Source organism: Centruroides sculpturatus, unplaced genomic scaffold, assembly GCF_000671375.1.
Source record: "Centruroides sculpturatus isolate CEXI.00-Female unplaced genomic scaffold, Cexi_2.0 scaffold143, whole genome shotgun sequence".
NCBI lineage: Eukaryota > Metazoa > Arthropoda > Arachnida > Scorpiones > Buthidae > Centruroides > Centruroides sculpturatus.
In genome coordinates this window covers 876,583-886,873 of record NW_019384447.1, presented here as the reverse complement: position 1 = coordinate 886,873, position 10,291 = coordinate 876,583, and the positions used below count along the sequence as shown (strand labels likewise).

General features: G+C 27.6%; 1 protein-coding gene across 1 annotated transcript in view; it reads right to left on the bottom strand.

Moving 5' to 3' along the window:
• The window catches only part of LOC111620436, a 15,491-nt gene extending 7,988 nt beyond the window's left edge, over positions 1–7,503 (bottom strand). The window contains exon 1 of the mRNA XM_023362360.1: positions 7,431–7,503. The gene's annotated coding sequence lies outside the window, so the exon portion shown is untranslated. The remainder of the gene's footprint in view (positions 1–7,430) is intronic.
• Between the last annotated feature and the right edge of the window lie 2,788 nt (positions 7,504–10,291).

Sequence of the window (10,291 nt, the reverse complement as noted above, 5' to 3'; positions counted from 1 at the left end):
CCACGATACGAACAAAAACTCACCATACGACGTTACATTAGTTCGCATTTTTCATTTGTTTTTCTTACTACAGTTATTTTTTTAAATGTATTACTTGGCTTTAATTTGAGTATGTTTTTCGCGTTGGAACGAATTATTTGGTTTTACATGTAATCGTATGGGAAAAGTTGATTCACCTTACGACATTTTCATGATACGATCTCAGTTTCGGAACGGATTAATTTCGTATCCTGAGGTACCACTGTATTAATAATTCATTAGTACAATTTTTAAGAAGAAATTTGATTTGTTTTAATGTTAAAACTGAAAATAATATACAGTAAAAGTAAATAATTCTATAATATTTCAAGGTGAACAACTGGTTTTAAAATATGTTTTACTTTTTAAATTAATATAAATTAAGCGCTAAATCATACAGAACTAAAATGTTTGCGAGAATTTCGCTTCATTATAATTATAATTTATTGCGTTACGTTTTAACATTCTAAGAATAAATATAATTTAATTTAAATTCAATCTTTTACTACTGCGAATTAGCTTTAAACTTGCATTTATTTTGCAATCATAAAACTGTATTTCTAGAATTATGAATAAATATGTATTATAATTTATTTTGCCAATTTATTATTTTTTATAAAACTGTTCATATACTATATTTTTACAGTTTCACATATTTTATTTTATTTATTAACACATATTCCTATTATTCATTAAAATTTGAAAATTTACAGAAATATAGTTACCTTTCTACACAAATATTTGATAAACAAAGATTTCAACACTAATATCTCTTATAGTATTTTATTATCCAGATTTTCCAAAATAAGTGAAGAAATATTTATTTATGACATATGAAAATAAATATTAAATTTTAACTGATTAACAGCCATATTTACAACCAAGAATCAATGTTATTTAGAAGTTAACCAATTTCTATTCACTTTACTTTTAGTAGTTTGCTGAAGTAGAGTTTTGAATTTCAATATATGTTTAATAAATTATGTAATTAAGAACAACTATTATTGCAATTAACATTTAAAAAACTGAGAAGCTCAAATATTAAAAACAGAATTTCGAAATATAAAATAATACGTGGAAGCGCATTATTTATTTTCACTTATCTTTGTTATCTCGAATGACAAAAGTCAAATTACATATTTTTTATTTACTTGGGATTTCTCCATCGAATTAAAATGTCCAAAAACAGATTTCAGGTAATTGTGTAATAATTCTCAATATGTGACTATGTGATAAATAAACATGTGACTACGTATACTTTCGTTTTGGATGTGTATATAAAGGAGTTTTTTCGAGAAGTAATTATTGGTGTAGACCATACAATACATTGGGTAAGTCTATACAGATCTAAATTTTGCTAAATATTTCTATTCATTTATTATTAATATTAAAGCTTTAATAAAAAAATTATTTTAGATAATAACGATGAAAGCGAGTTTGTTGTTCGTTTTCTTCTTTCTGATCTGCTACAATGGTAAGTTAATGTTTAATTATATTTAATATCATTAACTTTTGGAATCGTTTGAAAAAGAATTAAAAGACATCCCAATCTTGGACTTACAAAAACCACGAAAATTTTACAATAAATATAAAATATTTTGAACAATATGGACAGGTTTATTCTTTCTTTTATTATAAAATATTTATCACAATAACATTACATATTATTAATTATTTTGTTGTTTAAATATTTTTGTTTGTATAGCTTAATTTAAATAATTATTATTCACTAATTCGGGCAGGACCTGAAGGAGGATTTCAGGTGATATTCCTTGACATGTACTTTTGTTCTGATCATGTCAATAATTATTATTATTAATATAAGAACACGAAATGTGCATTAGTTTATTTGAGTAATATCTATTTGCTTATAATAATAAAAATATAATTAATCGAAATTTTTATTAACTCTTTATCCTTTTAGCATTAGAAACGGTGCAAGGTCATCATGATAGATTCTGTCCTCAAGACAAAGACGGTTGTAACAATTCCTGTGTTAATGACCATGGAGCTGGCTGTGGTTACTGCACAGGATACCAAAAATTATCTTGCTTATGTTTGGAAAATCCGGGTGATTGTAAAAGATCATAATTTTAGTATAAAGCTGAAATACTAATGTTAAATAAAATGTTTTGTAATTCATTATTTTTAACGACAAGATGTATTTGTTCTTCAGCTATCAGTTTCGGATCATAATAATAAAGTGTTTTACTTTCGTTAACTCTTTCTTTTTATTTATTTACTTATTATATAGCGTTTAAAAGTATGACGTAAAGAGTACTACCGGTTAACTGTATGAATTCCGGTTCATCACAAAATTCAACAAAAATACCTGTTCAAATTTTGAATTCTGTTGTGCTGATACCTATTGACAAAATTAAAAACAATCAACAATTTTTCACTTTAAATATTTTGAGTGGGGCTAATTAAATTTTCTTAAATATTTAGCTATTGATAGCATACATAATTATCATTCTGCTTTAATTTTACTTTAATTTACTTTTTGATCGAATGCATGTTTTATCGGCGAATAAACTTAGGTGTTGACAGAGAAAATAATAAACTTGCTAATTCAGTTTGTCTTCCGTCTTTATAAATTTTATGCAGAAATATACGACTTACGAAAAATTATGCCTTTAAAGAGTACTTTAATCAATATGCAAAATATGCATTTTATTCATTTTGGTCGTTTAGTTATCATCATTAATTTAACAAATATTAAATAAAAATTTTAGTATCGTAACAAGCTGTTGTGTATTCTGATTATTGCATTAACTGTTAAGTTTTTTTAAATCTTTTACTAAAAAAAAGTAAAAATTTGAAGATTTTACATAAAAGAGATGCCTTCTTTATACGCTATCTAACACCAAAACTACATTAAAACATCGGCGACGGCATCAATTTTTTATATTGAAGCTATTCAGCCACTTTCAATATACAAAATATCAAAATGTCATCTTGCCGATTGTGGTTTTGATGTTTCGTTTTTGTCAAAGAAAATTACCCAATGGACATTTAGTTTATGCTTTGACTTGTTTCATTCAAATATTAAATTAAAGAAATCAAGAAACCTTTTAATTATTTTAAATTAAACATAATAGACTTACTTTAAAATATTTAAGATTTATTCTGTGTATTTCTGTTTCGGGTCATTAAACAAAAGCAATCTGTAAGTGTTGAAATTAGAAAATTGTTACGTTGTTATTGACTTACTACTGTATATAGTTAGGCCTATAATGGTTACATCTGGCTACAGACTTTTTTATGTCATTATTTAGCATATGTAATGTATTAAGTGTTATATGTAATCTAGAGATAATTTAGAGAAAATAGGAGGACGCACTGTACAGTACATAGGTTAAATGTACTGTACATGTTACGCCATTTTAAATAAGGAAATCGAACATCCGCGGAGTTTGAAATCGGCGGGAAGTTTTGGAAATAATCTCCCGCAGATACAAAGAGATAATTGCATTAATTTTTAATATCATAGTTACAATTAATAGTCAATTTTTTGCATAATAAATTGATTTAATCAGGAGCAGAATTTNACAACAGATTAGGGGAGAATGAGGCAACAGGAAAATACATCTACTGTGTATAGCTCAAATACTTGCAAAAAAGCATAAACGACTGAAATTTTATCATCTACACTTGTTAAGGTGCTCTCAAAAAAACAGAAAAAGAGATTTAAAGGAGCGCGTTAAAAGTGAAAGGAAAAAGTAGAATAAAGCGAAAGAAAATATTAAATATGTGAGTCAAAATCAAAAATCCACTTAGAGGTAGATTCTATTTGTATGCAAAAAATTATTCAAACAGTTAAGCAATTTCAGAGGAGTTAACCGTCATATAAACGTCAAAGTCATCCTTAATTAAGTAAACTTCTCATCGCTGTGCTCAATAATAGATTTTGCTGCATGTTTGATAAAAACTAAATCTACAATGTGATATATTGATGTTGTTGATAGTTTGAAGAATTTGCCGAAAAGCCCGCATTATAAGATAAAACGGAACTTTTTTGACTGCAGAAGAATATGCTAGTTCAAATAATATTCAATAAGAAGTTATAGACATAGCGTGGACTTTGTCGATAAAATTCTTTTTAAATTTATTTTTGAGGGATTGAAAATTGTTATTCAAAATAAAATTTTCACTTTGAACAATATGATTTAAAATAATGTAATATGACAAAGCAGTTGATAACGATAAATTTGTATCGTATTTGTTAATTTGTTCACGGTAAATAACAGCATAAGGCTACATTAAGGATCCCAATTCCTTACAATTATTGTGCGTCTGAACCATAACAAGTTTAGCATCGTCCACGAAGAATCAATTGAAAAGATTTAATTCACTATCATAAATTATGAATGAAATTGCATTCCATCCTCAAATTCCCACGGATAAGAATGAATAATATTAACTGTGTTTTCATTTTATATTATAATACTGAACATTCCTCAAAATTCAATAGTAAAATATTTAATTAATTTTTTTTTCTTTTTGTAACCGAAAGTTAATAGTTTATAGAAAGAAAAAATCAACTAAGCTTTACAGTTTAAGTATTCTTTATTATTTGTATAAGTGAGATAAGTCTTTCAAATATTTATTTGATACTAATCGTGTTAAAACAGTCATTCTTTAGAATTTCTCTGCATTATTAATTTATTCAACTAGGCATTTAATGCCGAATTTAATTCTCTGAATTAAAGGTCTAATCTAATCAAAATAACATATTTGTTAAGCTTTGTTCTAATTTAATACGAAGTATTTAGATATTGTAAACGTAATATTTTCAAATTAATTATTTCATAGAAAGTGTAGATAACTTATATAAGGAAATATGTTATCATTTAATTTGTTTCAAGTGAACTTTTCATTTTTTAAAATCATAATTTCAGTTAAATTTAGTTTTGAATTCTAAACTCATAATGTTATACTAGTTCAACGACCTTTCACCTGTTTTATTATTTTTGATCCGGCTGCACTTATCGTTGGATAAATATCTCTGATAAATACGTAATTTATTCATGAAATTTCCAATACAATATTAATTTAATTGTTAAATTCACTACTGTCAAAAGTAAATAGTTTAACTTTTTATATAATTGAGCGTTTGTATGTTATATATGACGTTTGTTTGACGGTTAACTCTTCCAAAACCGCTTAATCGATTTAAATCATTTTTTGCATAGAAATAGAATCCATCTTGATCTTGGTCATGACTTAAACAGCATTTTAAAATTCGACCTGTGTCCGGATATACCTATATACAAAATCAAAGTTCACAATGTTAAGTCTATGTGCGAGCGGAGCGAAATGTATGGCCAACATAGACAAACTTAGTATTATTATATGATTAAAAAACTATGTACACAATAACTGGTAAGCACATTTATTATATTTACCATTTGAGTAATGAAAAGGGTAATTGTGTGAGTTTTTCATTCACTCACGTAATTAAGAGAAGGAAAAAATGTTTCTAATTGCTAAAAACACCACTTTATTAACCCGAGATTTTATAATACAGATGAAATGCATGTCTTATGTCCTTGAAACAATTACAGGACAATTTGTGTACAAAAGTTAGAATAATTATATTTAGAAAAAACGACACTTGAATACTCTTGGATAATTAGGAAGGTATGGTACTAAATACAGCAAACAGAAGGAGCATCCTACGAAGTAGGAGTAAGCGTTGTGCCACCACTTATCACAACTATTACGCTGCACCCAATCTTCATCAACGTTACCCACACTGCCTGAACAGATATATTTCCCTTTATCTGCATGATTTGCAAAATCAGTGTTTATTTATTTCTTGACTCAGACATTTAATATTTTCTTTCACTTTATTCGATTCTACCAGAAATAAGGAATTATCTTGGACTGAAAGAAAGAAATCTGCCAGGAAGAAACGAATGTCTTATGCTGGGTTTGGAAATACTCCTTGCCAGTAACCAATACGAAGAAAATCCATTGTGGAGATGATGCCTGAGAAGGTGATCAAGAACATTAAATTTGGATTTACTGTTGACTGCTGAACCTAATGTCATCACTGAAAAGAAGAAGAAGACGGTCATTGAAGCTTTCAAGAATTTAGAATTAATAGCGCAGAATCCAATCCATTTAATATAGCAAGCAAAGTACTGGATTGGGAAAAGGATTATATCGAGTATATAGAAACCGAAAATGCAGATTCTTTTGAACAAGCACTAGAAGTGACAAATAGCAACGAGGCAGTAATGGCCTCTTTCTATAAAGATGACAAGAATGTTAGTTACAGAAATATTTAATATATCTGAGGATAATAATACTATTAGTATGACAGATGATGAAAATGTTCTTCAAATTAAACTATCGACAACATCAATATATCACATTGTAGATTTAGTTTTTATCAAACTTGCAGCAAAATCTATTATTGAGCACAGCGATGAGAAGTTTACTTAATTAAGGATGACTTTGACGTTTATATGACGCTTAACTCTTCTGAAACTGCTTAACTGATTTGAATAATTTTTTGCATACAAATAGAATCTACCTCTAAGTGGATTTTTGATTTTTGACTCACACATTTAATATTTTATTTCGCTTTATTCTACTTTTTCCTTTCACTTTTAACGCGCTCCTTTAAATCTCTTTTTCTGTTTTTTCAGAGCACCTTAACAAGTGTAGATGATAAAATTTCAGTCGTTTATGCTTTTTTTGCAAGTATTTGAGCTATACACAGTAGATGTATTTTCCTGTTGCCTCATTCTCCCTTAATCTGTTGTATACTAACAACTTTCTTCCTCGTCAGTAGTTCAAAATCTATATCTTTTGCATTAAACAGTTTCCTATTAGATTTTCTCATGCGTTTCCCCATTTCCTCTGAAAATACATTTAATATATGCAGAGCCGGCCCTACCATAGGGCGAACGGAGCAGCCTTTCCAGGCGCTAAGTCCTAGGGGGTGCCTCAGTGATAAAGAAAATTAAAGGGCAACCAAGGGGGCGCCATAATAGGATTTCGCTCCATCCTAAAACTTGCCTCGGGCCGGCACTGAATATATGAATGAAAAAACTTGATATAAAAGCACTGTAAGTTCATTAAAATTAGAAGATAAATTTATCTTTCATTGGTAAGTTAATATCTGTATCGAGAGTTTCTTTAAAAGTTGTAGATCACTAGGAGGCAACGAAAAAAAGGCGTGAAATGGAAGAGCAAAGGAAAGAAGTGAGCCGTCCGCAATCACAAGGAGATAGAATTAACGCCGCAATCTCACAATATGTAAGTTATACATATCAAGTTGTTTTGTCAAACAAATTAATTGTTGGCCTTTTACGATGTTCTAAGTAAAGTGTAGTTTTGAATGAAGGAAAAAAAAATAGGCCGGTAAAAGTAGCGGAAATACGTACAAAATGACATACGGTTTTATTTTAGGTTCGTAACTCTTTATTGGTAAATCACAGCACTGTCATATTCTACACCAATCATCTTTGGTTCTTTACCTATGAAATATACTAAACATTTACAATATTAAAATAATAGAAAATAAATATTGTTAGTTTAATTGAGATCACCCAAAATCCATTTTGTCCATATACTATGGACAAAATGACACATTACGTAAGGACAAAATGACATACACGTAAAAACTATAAAATTACTGATAAAGTTCACAAATGAAACGCTTGGTTCTTTTAGAAACGTCAGCGCAAGAAGCGTGAGCCCAACTGAAACAAGTTAAGCACCGTAACCAGTCTTCTCCAGGCTTAGATCGGGAAAAAAATTATTGCAATACATGCATGGACAGTCTTCTTCATCATCATGAGAGTTATCAGGAAAATTTTCTTCTTCAAGTAACTGTTTAGTAATGTTTCATCTCTTTTTCTCTGGCGGAGCTTTGGACTCATTTTTTTTTTATTTAATTGCTTTCATATTAGGAGTAGAAATTAAAACTAAAGAGGTTTGTCGAGTCACGTGATTCGTTGCAAGTTTTTTTGTTATGTGAAAGATAATAAGTTTGTAAATAATATGTAAGAAAGGAAATAAAGTTTTATACTAAAATTTCTTTTAAACAATAATGAAAGACTATTTTTGGAAGCTATTTTTTGTAATTAATAAAACGTTAAGAGGTTAAGGTAAGTTCCTTGACTAAACTCTTATGGACTAAATGACAGGTATGTCATTATGTCCGTTGTCTATGTATGTCGTTTTGTCCATATCACGTTATAAATAAACAAAATTATAAAATAAATACAAAGATAATATTTTTAATAGAAAAAATTATTTAAGTGCAACAACAAATTCTTGAGGGTTGAAATAAATGCTACACAAATAGATAAAATAATGAAAAACTTACCATCCATACAAAAACTTGTTGCAAGGAAAAAAACTCGCAACGTATCAACGCTTGTCGTCGGCCATGACACCCGGGCGAATGAGATGAGTGCGATCATGTTTTGATAGGTTAGGAAAAGCCGCTGGGATAACGTGGTGTCGTGGTCAGTTGCGCGCTTGAGACCGCCAAATTCGAATTATGTTGCCTATGTCATTTTGTACGTATTTCCCCTACATGAAATTTGAAGTTTTCAATAGATTATATTAAATCAAAATTTTATAATTTACAGTTATTAAGAATATATTATGTAATAGCTTAATAACACATTAGCTGTTTTTAAGCTATCTTGTCAATCAACTTATTGGAATAAGTCTAATTAAAACAAAATTTAGAATAATATTCGTCAAGATAGTTTGAAAGGTGTCAAATACAGTATTATAGATAGAAAATTTTATTCGAAAATAATAATAATAATAACTACTATTTAAATCTTTATAATTAATTTTTACTATTAATTTATATGTAGATTTAGTGTGTTCTTTAGACAGTATATTTCCGTGAAAATAAGTGCACCGATGTGCAAATTTTAATTAAATGCACTGAAATGGTAATGTTTAAAAATAGAGTTTTTTACGTATTTTGCATAATATACTGCCGATTTTGCCCCATCTATAAGAGCAGGCTCTTATACTCTTATTTGTGCGGAAATACGGAATTATACAAATTAAATATTAAATCTATTGTTAGAACAATTTACAGATTTAGAAATGTCTTAGAAATACCTTTAAATTCATATACTGTATATTTCTAATGTAATATTTATGTAACCTTTAAAATAAAAGTTTCAGGTTTTGTATTGTAGAATTTAAAATCTTGTATAGATTAGAATTCAATACTGAAAATATCATTCGTTTCTAAAAAAATATTTTGCACTAAAATATGAATAATCTCGATACGAATATTGCATGTAATTAAACGGTTTTAATTTGTTTATGATAACGTTATTATCTCTCTTAAATCCTTTAATAAATTATTTTAATATATACTTACATGTTGTATTTAAAAATATAGACGAATTTAATGCATAGACACAAAATGTATATACTAAATTATTTATTTAAAACATCTTCCTCTAAATTTATTTTTCTTGCTAAAAAACACACAGTCCTTCATATTATTTCACTCTTGATAAATCTCAGATATAAGGCTACGGGATTTTCATAATATTAGAATAAAGTTTATTTCTGTTTGTTTCTAAGTAGATGGTATATACTATATAGTACTAACTTGTAAACTGATATTTAAAAATAATCCATTATTAGTTGCATAATGAAAAAAAAGAAAAAGAAAAGCATCAAAAAATTATATATTATAATAAAAATAAATAAAATGTATAAGAAAAATATATGATTTAATTACTATAAAACATTTTTAATAAAATTTTATTTATCCATTTAAAATTTCTGTAAAGTATAAAACATTATTATATAGGCCTTATTATATAATACATTTATCATTTTATTTCCTTTGTCAAAAATTATACATATAATTTAATTATATACAATTTTATATCTATATGCATTATAAACACACAGTATTGTGTGTATGTATACAGTCAAACTTTACTATTTGTTCGTCTCAGAAATTGGCACACTATCAAATTGACGATAAACCAAAGTATTAAACAATAAGAATTAAACCCTATTATTTTGTGTAAGTATGTTTGAAAGACACATGGCATGACACACGCAGTATCTAATTACTGCATGAGTGATCTAATATAGTAAACTGTGAAATTATGTTTAAAAAAATAAAGAATTTTATATATTTGCTATAAGACTCAAACTTTCAAGTTAAAACAGAATATTCTTGTGCATCATTTCGTCCAAATTCTGATCAAACCAAATTCATTCTAATTCTACTTCCTCACTGTAATTAACTACTTTT